Below are 13,194 nucleotides of genomic sequence, written 5' to 3'. Positions count from 1 at the left end.
TGTCTCCCAAAGCTATTTTGTGTTCTGGCTATGTCTTTGTTTCCGGCAAGTCTGTGACACAGTAAAACCAGCGTGTCCATCCCGATCCTGGAGAACCTTTGAGCGCAGAGGAATGTCCCTTTTGTCGTCCTCACTGCTTCGTTTGTGACTGTTACTTGCGTTGCTGAGATCCTCCTCACCAGCCAAGGTGGGAGCTTTGCAGGAGTGTTATTTTTGATGCAATTGTATTTCAGCTTCATCCTTCCCAGCATAAAAGCTGTGTGCAATTGCTTGTCCTGACTTTGAGAGGCTTTTGCTCACTACTGACTCCCATTGCTTGGAGTCTTGTAGAGGAAATAGATTTTGCTGCAACCTTGGTATAGGATCAGTAAGCATTTATGTGGTTTGCTTAAATGCCCTATTCTACCTCTGAGATCAGGATTTGACCCTAGTTCAAGCAAAACCAGAGTCAAGCAACACCCAGCCCTGGCTCTTGTGTGGCATTCAAATCAGTTCTAGCATTTGAAGCTCATTTCAAAACAAAGAGGTCCTCTAGCAGTTAGTTTGGACACACACATGCACTCTCAAAGGAAGCATCCTTGGAGAAATGCAGCAGCTGAATCCTTGACCTCAAAAGGACCCCTAAATATAGTGTTGTATGCAATGTGCCTCTTTTTGTGGGTGAGATATTAAGAGCTTATTTATTTATTACCAAGTGGTTTACAATGTAAGTAAATTTGTGAGTTCCAAGTCCCTCTCCCAGCTGCCAGATGCTGGGAGGATGTTTATGGTCACTGTAAATAATTTCTTAGCTTAATACAAATACATTTTTAGAAATCAAGGGCTGATGGCTGCATGTTTATGCTGCAGTTGAGGATTTATCGATTTCTCCATCGCAGGAGCAAGAAAACAAACAGTATTTCAGATATTTTAAAAATATCTTTTTTTTTTATCCTATGCGTGTAAAAACTCATAGGAATGCAAAACCTCAGAGATGTCGCCCAGTGACAGTGCTACAGGCTCACGTCTGCGCCGCTTCTGCTGAGCTCGCTCAGATCTTGTCAAGTTGGTGGGATTGGAAGGTGCTCAGCGCCGTTCAGCACCCAGCTCGTGCGTGTTAGAGAGTGCAAAGACTGGGACTTCATGGTGTGGGTGCCCCCTCCCCACCGCAGTACTGAATATAGCCCTGGATATAATTCTGATTTTGCAGAGCACTTTCCGCTACTGAATGACTTTGCTAAGGTCAGCCGTAAATGAAGGAAATCAGATCCTTCCGTAAAGGCAATTAGGTAGACGAGCACACGGAATTTGCTTTATGTTGTGGCTAAAAGATAACACGGTCTGAGCGGCACCTGTGAGTGCCAGCAGAAGGATGAATGGGGAGGGAAACCTGCTTCACAGACAAAAATAGGACAGAGAATTAAAACTGAGCTATACGGAATTTCCTTTTCAAGGCATGCGTGCCATGGGGAATTAGAAATCGGCGGCGTGACGTCAGGCTCTATGTGGGATGCTTGGGATGATTTTTGCAAAAAGTCTCTGTGCCTCAGGCAGGGATGGGAAGAAATGAACTATTAGAGATGCTTCATTGGAGCTTCAGATCTATTTTCAGCAGTGGTGTGGATGGAAGTGGAGGGCCTGCAAATATCAGCAGGAGCTGTGGGCTGCCGGCGCCCTCGTGTATCCTAGTCACAGCACGTTGTCAACGCTGGCCTCTCCATAGCAACGTATTTTCGGTGTAAAACCACAAAACCAGCTGAATAACTGTAAGCACCTTCACCCCACGCGCACACGAGAAACCTGCCGCTGCTGCTGCGCTGCTCAGAGGCCGACACGCTCCTCGTTTGAATCTGGAGCCTGAGCTCAACTCCCACCCTGGAGCTGAAATGCAGTTTTGAAGGTGGGGAGTGTTTCGGTGCTCCCTAGGAGGGAAGAGAATCCTGTTTTCATTACCCCAGAAGCCCCCCGAGAAGCACTTTCTCTGGGGGCAGGTGCTCCAGCAGCCCAGAAGGAGATGTCCGGACGCAGCAAGGCTTGCCCAGGCTGAAGGTCCTGCCTTCCAGTGCAGTACAGTTAATTTAGGGCAAAATACCTCCTTTGGAGGTGGCGGGGGTTCTAGCATGCCTCTGCGCTGTTCACTGTTCTCTTTCCTCATGTCTGCACCAAGTTGCCCAGGCCTTGAACTTAGCAGCCCGGACCTCATCCTGGCCCACCTGCGTCTCTCCCTTGGATCACTGCCCCACTGCCGGTCCCTGGGGCTGGCGGTGCAGGTGTGGGACAGCCCTTGTTGGAGGAGATCGCCCAGACCGTGCACGGAGCATCCGTGTTTCTCCCAGGCACGGAGCTGGCGGGAGCAGGATGGTGCCTGTGCACCACTGCGACCTAGTGGAGGGAATCGCAGCCGGGCGGACGCTCGGGATTTCTGAGGCCCGATAGCTACTCGGGAGGCCGGTTTAGCCCAAGTACGGGAGAGGTCTTGGCTTTCACTTCGCGAGGGTGCTGAGTCCGTCCCAGCCAAGCCTGTGCAAGCACCAAGTGGTCGTAGTGTGACCCGCCAACGTGACACTTGTAAAAATGTCAGGGACTGCACATCTGTGGCGGTGTTATCAGGAGGAATACAGGAGCTGGCAGGGCATACGAGCACGGTCTCGCCATCTCCGGCCGAGCCCCTAGCCTCACTCCGTTGTTTCTCGCACCCTCCTGCTGCCTTACGTCTAACTTGGGCCCCAGGCTCCTCTGGGCTGGGACCTGTCACATGTAGGGGCCAGGCATGAGGCCATCTAGGACACCCTACAAGTAACGATCCGGCACCCAGGGAAACGTGGCCCTGCATGTAAGGAGGTCGCTATGGCAACGGGTTTTGCCTGTTGTTTTCCGCAAAGAGCGGAAGGGGCTGGGGATGTATCCGTGCTCTGGGCTCTGGTGGAGCGGGCCCGGCTCTGCTGCACCTCTTCTGGAATGCGTTTTCTCCACTCCTGCTGCAGGACTAGTGTTTTGTTTAGTCTCATGTGAAAAAGAGCCACAGAGCAGCAGTGCAGCCTGTAGGAACCCGTTCTCTGCTTTAGGTACTAGGATAATGTCAGACCTGGGCGCATCGCTTGGGCTTTTTCCTCCTCACCACAAATGGGGATCACTGAATTTTAAGGGACCCTTGTCCTATCTGCCACTCAGCCCGTCCTCAAAAGCTCCCCGCAGCCAGCAATATTGCAAACCAGTTGCGAAGTCGGGTGTCCTTCCAGTGCCTCCCAGTGCCACCTTTATAGCTGGCGCTTTCTGGCACAGACTTTCTGCTTGGGGCAGTTGTGAAGTAGTCCCAAAAAGGGCTTTTCTCCCTAAGTTAGTGCACTGCTCAGATCCAATAGTCCGTAGGGAGAGCTGAGCCTTGGCTGCTGAGCCGAGGTTGCCCGTCCTGAGGGACAACTTGTGGCCACCAGTGCACTGAGCATCAGCGGGTGCCCCCAGACCACATTCTCCGTGCAGCGCCCATGGACTTCAGCAAGGCTGCTCTGCCCTCACTGACAGCAGAGCTGCAGCCCTCGGGCCTGTTCGTACTTACACTTCCAGTTTGCAGCTTCAGAAGAGCCTCCTGACTTTGTGCCTAAACCTGCTCAGGCCATCTCCTGTGATCCATGCACTCAGATTAGCTTTACTGATAGCCAGGGTGTTCCCTGAGGTAAGCAAGAGCAGAATTTGTCTTTATTTCTTTTTTGAGGGCTTCAGAATAATTTCAGCAGAGATCACACTGGAGCCCAACAAACATTTGCCAATGGCAGAAGTAAAGGATTTACTGAACAGTGACTTTTCAATTGCATACCTTGGCAGAAATGAATGTAGCCCCTCTTTGATTCCCTCCTCATTTTGTCCATCCACGACAGCTCGGAAGACTGATGTAAGATCATTGTTTTAGGACATCTCCTTTGCTTTTTACTCCCCTGGTATATGCGATGGGAGAGAGGTGAAAAGTAGTTTGCAGGAGAACTTTCCTTGGGACATGGAGACCAGATATTGAACGTTACTCTGCATAACTCCTGTGATGAAAAACGTCCTGATTTGGGGCTGCTGCTCTCATGGATTTCCCACTGCCTTCAGTGTGCTGCAGATGCCTGGTTAGATGAAGCAGATGTTTAAGTGCTTTCATGAAGTGGAACAGGCTTCAACACATGCTGAACTTTTCTGAATTGGTGCGGACTGAAATAGCTGTGCTGTTTTAAAACAAGCTTCTCAGGAGAAGGCTTGATTTAGTGTCCCTAGATGGGACATGCATCTTGCAGACCACACCAGCTATGGAATATAAGCAGGGTACACGTGGTATAATAGTTGCACTGCCATTTTATACATGTGGAAAATAAGTCAGAAAGCTCTTGAGAGTTTGTTCATGCCGGATTCTGGAGAAGAAATTCTCTAAGTAGGGGTTATTAGGAAATAAAAGAAAGAAATATCCTGGACAAATGGCATTATGTGTGTTCTTTCAGAAATGTAATTGTTGGAGCTTTAGGTAGGGAACTAATATGGAGGCGGAGGGATGATTTGTGAATTTAATTAGTCGTGGCTGAAAAATTGAAACAATTTTGGCACACAGCAGCTGTTTTCTTTCACTATTTTCACACTGATCTATTTCCATTTCGAGCCTTGAAAAAACATTTTAACCTCTAAAATTGCCGCAGTGATTTCCAAGCAAGCCCAAAAAAATCAACTGGAGAAGTAACCCTTAGCTCAATATTCATTTCTTTTTCTAGAAAATGAACTTAAAGATGCACTGAGTAGACTGTTTCAGCTTAGCTCAGGAAGATGCTCCCAGCAGTGCAGGCTCAGGTGATCTTCACAATTTCTGGTTGTTCCTAAGGGAAAGAGGGAAGGTGCAGGAGCCTGATTGCAATTAGGTTGGTCTGCAATGGTCGATAAGCTGATGAGGTGCTGGATCACGGGCAGGCGATTGCAGGGACAAGGTGGTTTCTACTGTGTTGACTTCTCTCTGAGCAGCTGGCTTTGAAACTCAAGAAATGTGGGGAGAAATTGGGGAATGAGTCATAATCTCCATGCCGGGAGTGAAGAGAGAGAAGGAAATGAAGGCAGGTAAAGAAGGATAAATGCAGGATGAATAAACACCATGGAAGGGAGCATGATGAACAGGGAGGAGACAGAAAGTGCCTGTTTTGAAGAGAATTGCTGTCAGATGATTCAGGCACTGAAGGGATATGTTTAGTGTAGCTTCGGAATTGGCTGTGAGCACCGGGATGCCAAGGAGGCATCTGCACAGCAGTGCACAGAGCAGCAGGTCCTGGAGGGCCCGTAGTGCTCTGCAACACAATAAAGGAGGGCGAAGTTGGGGGATTAGCACTGTGCAGTAAGGAACTAGTCATTTGCCTGAATAGCCAAGATAAAAGATAAAATTTCTTGGAGCAAAGGAGGATAAAAGGGATGATAATGCCAGGAGTAAGCAGTGGAGTCACTGAGACTGGGTAGGAAGAGCGAGATCTAAAAAGTTATTAGACTAAAGAAATGACTATTAAATACTTTAATTTCCCATGGAGAAAAAAGGCAAGATGAGTTTTTCTACAAAGGACTTTACATCTTAAAGATCAGGAAGCATCAGATAAATGAAAATTGTCAGTCTCCAGGGACATCTTGCACAGGTAATTAAAACAAAAAGCAAAAAACTTTCCAGACATAGAAAGATAAAGAGGAGATAGCCTGAAAAAATGGGACACTAAACGGAGAGGGACTAAGATTAATAGTAATATAACCGTGAACCTAAAAATAGCGAATGTTTTGCTATGGTTTTCAGTAGGAACTGATCAAGGAATCTAGCAGGCATGAGGGAAGGAAGGTGGAAATTACTGCCTGAGAGATGAGAATAAAATTGAGAGACTTTCATGTGTTTGATTGGGAGATGGAGGAAGAATAGGTAGAATAATGGATTAGATGATCTCCATACTTTTTTTTTTTTTTTTTTTTTTTTTGTAAGTATTTGATATCTGCTCCTGTGTGTGTGACCAAACTATGTTTCTCTGACTTTGTGGGGAAAGACTAAATGTCAAACGGAAGACCTGTGAACCTGGTCAAGGAAATCAGACAGGGAAGTGCCAGCTCCCAGAGCGGGCTGTGACGTCGCCGGGCACGTCCTTAACCCAAGGGACATCCCTCGGGCTGCGTGAGCGCTGGCCACGGGAACGACTCAGTGCAGAAGGGAAAGCCTTCCTCAGCTCAAACCAGCTCCAAAGCCTCTGGGACACAGAGGTTGCCAGCACCCTGTAGACTCTCTCCAAGCATCTTTTTTTTTTTTTGAAAAGTGAACAAATCCACAACTGTAACTAAAGTATGGAAGTTTCTTCTGCGTAATCTACTGCTGTGCTCTTTCAAAACAGTCATATTTGTGGAGGAAAACAAGGATTTCATTTCATTTTATGCAGCTAGTTGTGCTCTTTGTGCTGTTTCATGTAATGAAATCAATTGGACATGCTTGCAAATATTGAGCAGAATTATATGAAAGTTTGTTATGAACTGGACTGGTTTAGAATATTTCATTAAATAGTGTTTGTCCCCAAACTACAATATATCAGGCATTACTTGGCCTTTTTGCCTTAAACTATATTCTTATTTATGTAGGATTTTTTTTTGCTTTCATTCCTTAGGTTTTATTGAAAAATATGTGGATGATCAATTCAATTACTAAGCTGGCCTGAAAACTGCAATTGTTCAGTCTGGTTTAAAAACATCTGCAATTCTCGTATGCTTGGGATTTTGTGTTTCTTTCTGAATATTTCAGCTTGGAAGCCAGTGCTTGGACCACATCCCTTCTTTTTAGACTCTGATTCTTTTAGTTTGTTTGTTCGTTTCTGATTTGTTTTTCTGTGGTACTTTATCTGTACTGTTGGAATAACATTGACAGGCTGTGACAAAAAATCTGTGATCCTCCTAGCAAGAAAAGGAAAGAAAATACTTAGAATCCTTGGAAAAGTATTCTGAACAGATCTCAAGGGTTTCTTGAAATTCACCTTACAGGACGCCCATTGCCTTGTGCGTGATGTACAAACACACCATCTATTTGAGAGCAGCATTTGGTGTTAAATGACCACAGCCAGTCACCAGAATTGCACAGTAATTTTAACAAACTTCTCGCTGTCCACAGCAGCTAAATGGCTGTGTTTTCTCTTCCAGCCTTTTTTTTTTAAAATCATCTCTCAGAGATTGGATCATGCAAACCAAATAGCTTTGTACTTGGTCTCCACAGAAATGCATGGAAAGAAATGCAAACACAAAGCAAATACCAGTCCAGTGAGGTGCTAATTAAGCACTGTTGTTTCAATTCATTTCTATTAAACTGGAAGATGTTTGTGGCCTTGCAATCAGTACCGCAGAATCCATGGTCTGGCTTCTTTTGTAACCCAGTTTGAAAAGCTGATGAGAATTTTTAGAGTAAAAATGAATGATTTCTTTTCTAAGTGCCCTACCACAAACAAACTCCAGCTTTGGGCCTTTTCCCTTTTGGCTTGAACTTTGGCTTCTAACCTATGGTTATAGTAGGAAATCTCTGTGATGCCTTTTGCAATATTGGAAAGATACCTGAGTATCTTGTCAGAAAGCTAATTTGGATTGTGTTGGTCCTAGGCAAAAAAGTGCATTCATTTGATTTAAATACTTGTGTTGCAATAATGAAAGTTGGAGGTATGAAATATCAGTCAGATTGGTTTCCACACTGAAATGAGCGGAAGCCAGTATTGGCAAATAAGCAGTAACTTGCACTTCAACAGTGTGAATGCACGAGGAGTCTTTTTGCCCTTCACTGACTATGCAAATACGAAGCTGGGGTGTCTGCAAGGACAGCAGTTTCCCTGCTCGTGGTTGGGATCCATAAAGGAAGAGGGACCTCAAGGAGGTTGAGTTTTCAGGCCCAAGAAGCAACCTGTACATGGAAGGAAAGGAGCGGCAGATAGAGAATAAGACACCAAGCAGAGGTCAGAAATGTGCTGGTATTTGGCTGACCGCTTTCTGCCTTTACCTATTTTACATCTTCTCTCCACTTGTCAGCTTTAGTTAGTCTGCTTGGAAGTGGCTTACGGGACGGGCGCTTTTACGTGTGACTCAAGGGAAGAGGGGATGGGATCACAGAGGAGCTGGGGCGGGGAGGCCCGTGTCAACACAGGTGATGTATGGAGGAGATGCTGAGGAAGGCTCCGAGTGGTGGGAGGTGCGGGGAGGACCCTGGAGACGGGCCGGTTTTGGCGTGTGCTGGGCTGGAGCCCGAGTGGTTTCAATTAAACAGCAGGAGGAGCCCTGAATCCCCTTGGAGCCCTTACCCCAGCCCACGGGTCCCGGCCTGTAAAATGGGAACTTGATTCCTCCTGCCTCCCACTCACCGCTCATATATCCTTACTGCTTATGTGGGGGACAGTGTTTGGCTGCAGTGAGCAGCAGCTGGTCCTGACCTCACGTGCTGTTTGCTGCAGAGCAGATTTCACTGTCTGCTAAGGAGCAGCCTGGGCACCTTGCGTTTATAGCAGGTACAAGTGTTTCCGTGGGCTGCAGTTTTGCAAATATTCCTGTAAGCGTGCAAGAAGAGAGGAGAGGGGAGCAGGGAGAGGAGAGGGGAGCAGCTTTCTTTGAAAGGGGATAGTGTGGCTTTAAATGAAAGAAATACATGCGCACATACAGGTGCTGTGTAAGTAGATATTTATTTAACTGATGTCCTTGATGTGATGGGGATTTTCACAAGGAGAAGGAATGGTTGTTCTGAGGTAATAACTCAGGCAGTTTTATTTCTCAGCTGTTCATAAAGGGAAATGTACTTTGTAGAACTGAATTCCTAAGTATATGGCAAGGGAGGTTTTCAGTCTGAATCATTCCTTTGAGGGATTTTAAACATTTGCCTCCCACATGCAAATAATGCTCCGAAAGTGGCTTCGCTCTATGAGCTGAGCGGCTGCATTCTGGCGCCTGCTTGTTTATGAGCAGTAAACACACTGGAGTGGTCTCAGCTCATATAAATTCAAGATTAAAGGTTGCAAGCAGGAAGGGGAGGGGGAAACCTGTGTGCACATCACAGCAGAAGGCCCCGTTTAGGAGTGTGGGTCTTTGCAGCCTTACACTGACCACACCAGGACCCAGCCTCCTCTCCAGACCTCCCAGGGAGAACACAAGTTTTCAGAGAAGCAGATAGCTTTGTAAGTGTCTACCCTGACACGTTGCCAGCAGGCAAGAGCCTTTCTGACATTCTTTGCAAGTGGAGTTTTGGCTCTTATTGCCTGCGAGCGTGGCCTCGGCGTTCTCCTTCTTCCATTCCTCTCTCCATGTCTCAATTTTTCTCCCGTGTTTATTTTAAATAAGGGCACTTTTCACATTTCTGTTTGCTTGGCCCCTGCCAATACACTAAAACATTAAGACACCCATGGCAGAGCCAGAGCATCGCACAGTTCTGAGGATGTCTGGAACACTGTGGGGGCAGTGAGCTGTGTGAAGACCTACTTCCAACTACCCTTTAATTTGAGGGAATTCTGAATCCAGGACCAGGAGCCATCCGCCTTGTTCCAGATCCAGCCAGGGCTTCTCTTCATTCCAGTACAGGCGATTCTGTGGATTCAGAGCCAGACATGTGCTGGTAGCCTAAAGGGTTTGGGAGCCAGTATTGTCCCTGCAACCACAATGATCTTCATCCTTCTTTCAGGAGGGATAAATGAGGATATTGCTTACTTAATTTTACTGGATTTTCTATCTTTGGTCACCTCAAAGCCGTGTAATAAAGTGAGTTATAAAGGATGCCCAGGAGTAGTTCTGGCTCTTTCTGAGGTGCAGTGGGTTTCCAATGGTACACAGCAACTCTGCACGAGTGAGTTGGCAAGGGAGCAGAGTGCCTCAACGTGACACGGGCACCATTAGCAAAGCAGGCAGTAGAGCTGGAGCTCAGTTAAGAACAATACCCTTATGCACACGATGGGGAATATGGGGCTGCATGTGACGGAAGACTTCCAGGAACGAAGTTTACTTCTTGTCTTAGCACTGGTTGCTCTTGCTGATTGTTAAGTGCAGTGTTATTTATGGCCTGGTACATCTGCCTCGCATTTCAAACACTTCTTCCCACAGTGTCAAAGTCTTGCCAAATGGCCTCTTAGCTGCCCAGCTCTGCTCTGGACCATGGCAGGGTTAGTGTGACAGTTCAAGGGTTGCAGTTTCAGTTAGCTTCCCTGCATCAGCACTTGTGGCATGTAGCCTTGAGGAGGGAATAGGAGCCTTCATCTTCCTGACTCCTGGAGTTCCTGGAGTAGGAATGGTGTCCCTCTGACGTGGTGGGAATAACAGAGTATAGGTCCTTTTGCAGATGTACATTTGCAAAGAAATTTCTTGTTGGGACAACTGGCTTGAAGTCAACCTTTGGTAGATTAGCACCTGTCCGGTTCTTTTTCACACAGTCACGTCTCAAGTTTGCTTTGCTTATACCAGGTTTCCCTTACCTCATTCTTGAGAGCAGGGCAGCCCTTCTGTTCTGGAGAAATGTAATTTCCGTGGAGGTTTGCTCTAGCCCCAGAAAGCAGGAGCATGCAGTTAACTACCTGATTCTGCAAGTTTCCAGTGTGTGTGTGCAGTGCGCTGTGCTTTCTCGGGTCTTGTGCAGGTAGGAGAATTCTGGCTGCTCTTGACTTCAGACTGTCAAGCCTTTAGGCAACTCATATACAATACTGAAAAAGGAAAAGGTGAAGGATATAATGATTTCACAGTCCGGCATTAATTCATCCCCTCACATCTGGGGTAGGTCAGAGATTGTCCGTGCATGCTGGTGTCTATAAATGTATTTGAATGTGCATGTAACTATATTATATAGACATCTAAATGCTCTCTATAATAAATGTTATATACATTATACATGTTGAAAGAAATTCATGATCTTAAGAAGTCAAAAATTGTCCGCAGTTCAAAACAAGAAGGTAGTGCTAAAGTGTTTCTGATCTGGATGCAGTACTTCCAGCTGCTCACCAGCTCCTCGTAACAGTTGTTTTAAAGTGTTACTACAGTCACTTAGATCCTGCACAAAGGAGGAGGCTTTTCTAGGCATCTGAGCAGGAAACGGGGGAGCTTTGAAGCCCCTTGTCCAAGAAAGATATTGCAAGTTAATGTTGTGCATAAGAAGCCAACTGCTGCAAACACGAATTTTGCAGATAAACCTCACAAAAGAGCAGGAGAAAGCAGAAGACCGGTGAACTCTTCAAGTATCCTCCATCACTTCTTTGCTAAGTGAATCATTCCCACTCACTTCTTTTTCCTTAAACAAGATCAGAAAAAGAATCAGAAGAGTTCGTAAAGCTGGGCCTCCCTTCCAGAAATGCCGTGTCCTAGCTTCTCCAACTGAGGAGTAGGAAGCTTGCGTTTGGTGGAAATCATTTCCACATTGGCTGTGTCTGTATTGCTCCCATAAGCCTGGGAGTCACTAATTGGGCTGCCGGCCTCGTGCCTGCAGCAAGGCAGAGCTCTGTGCAACCTTCCTGCAAAGCACGCGGGTCCGCCGAGCTGTGTGTGGCCACGGCTGGCTCGTGAGCAGGACCCGACCTAGCCAGGCTGAAACTCGCTCCGGTGACTCAGTGGGAGCTGCGGTCTTGACTCATGAGCCTGTCCATTCCCACACAAGGACTTCTCCCACCAGTTGACTTATCCCAGAGAACTCCCGTGAGGCGCCCGCGTAGCTGTGGCCGGGCTGTAGACATCACGTCGGGGTTCACGGGGGCTGTGTTTCAGTGGTGGATGGAGCATTAATGTAGGTTCAGGCCCGAAATTCCTCACGCATGTTTACTTTGTCCTTATATAGGCAAATTTCTAACTTTGATTACTTAACGAAAGGGCAGGATTTCTAAATTCTCCAGGCTCAAGCCAGATGATCCCTCCAGGAATGGGCTGTTCTGCCACAGGAAGCGTCATGCTTGGGGGAAAAGTAGCAATGCACTTTCATATGTCACGGTCTCCTCTCTCAAAAGTCGTCATGCCTTTCTGATGTGTGCTCCAGATTTGTCTCTGCAAATGTGAGTGTGCCCGAGCGCTCTTGCCCAGAGTCCCTCCTTGCTGCGTTATGGGCCACGGTGGTATGAGCAGCTTTATATTAGCAAAGTGATGAATGAAGCTTTGGTGGGACAGGACGACTCATTCCTCTCAACTCAAGACAATTCTTCTAATGAAGGAAACAGCTCGAAGTCATCTCATTTGTTTGACATCTCTCCCGGACAGTCTGGAGTTGTTCTCTGATTCTTCCCAGCTCCTGGCCCGTTAGCTGTTATTGGGGATAAAGGATGTTCCACACCTCTTGCAACGTTAATGCCAGCAAAAAAAAAAAAAAAAGATTAAAATGCTACTGTTTTAATTTATATTCAGTGGAATTGGCTTAGTGTTTTTGTCTTCTTCACCAGCTGGGTAGGTTGTGTTTTGTGAAAAAACAGAGCCAACATCTCTTAGAGACCCAACTCTCAATTTGCACAAATCCACCTCACATACCCATCAATTGCAATCTCCTCTTCCAAAGATATTTCCAAACATTAATGAACTAAGCCTCAGTCAAGCCCATATGCCATACAGAACTTATCCCTTATGCGGCCAGGCATCTGAGTTACTGCTCGATTTAAGCACAACAGTTGGAAGTAGAAGCCTGGTTTGCTATCGCTGCCATGTGTCTTGGCTGCAGCAGAGCTCCAGCTCTCTTAACCTCTTTTCAGTTGGAAAAAAGATATTTTGTCCAGCAGCCAAAGGGAAATGCAAGCATCCTGGTGGAAAACAAGCTGTTTCAAAACCTTGGCTGCAAGCTACCCACACATCACGGTTGTCAGCCAGGCTGCACATGTATAGTTACAGGGAATAAAACAGAGAGGACCTTCTGCTCCTATTCAGAAAGGTCTCTACCCATTCACCTACACTAAAGGATCTTCGTCAGCTGCCAGTATTAATTTGTTCTCTTGCTTGGGTTTCCAGCCAAAGGAGGGTAAAATAAGCCTAATTCTATCCAGCAGGGGCACTTGCAATGCAAATGCTAGCCCATACATTACAAAGCATTAATGCAACCAGCTTCTAAATCACTTGGGGTTATTTCTGGTTTTATTTAGGCCTCCTTCTCTTTAATTAACTTCTGGGAAGAGAAGCTGCAATATCACTATGGGGAAAAATCAAATATGAGAAACGCAGCCCCTTTTTATTTTGAGACCGTGTTTCTCTTGCAATAAGCGGATTATTTAAAGAGGAGCCTGGAAT

At 46.4% G+C, this 13,194-nt stretch overlaps 1 protein-coding gene across 2 annotated transcripts in view; it reads left to right on the top strand.

The window, feature by feature from the left end:
* NEURL1 (neuralized E3 ubiquitin protein ligase 1) overlaps window positions 1–13,194 on the top strand; it is a 139,010-nt gene that overhangs the window by 111,378 nt on the left and 14,438 nt on the right. The gene's annotated exons all lie outside the window — the stretch shown is intronic.

The sequence above is a fragment of the Tinamus guttatus genome, unplaced genomic scaffold, assembly GCF_059628265.1.
Source record: "Tinamus guttatus ecotype Peru unplaced genomic scaffold, ASM5962826v1 Tinamus_guttatus_pri_ptg000314l, whole genome shotgun sequence".
NCBI classification, from domain to species: domain Eukaryota; kingdom Metazoa; phylum Chordata; class Aves; order Tinamiformes; family Tinamidae; genus Tinamus; species Tinamus guttatus.
Note: the sequence above shows the minus strand (reverse complement) of the source record. Positions and strands in the feature narration are given on the sequence as shown.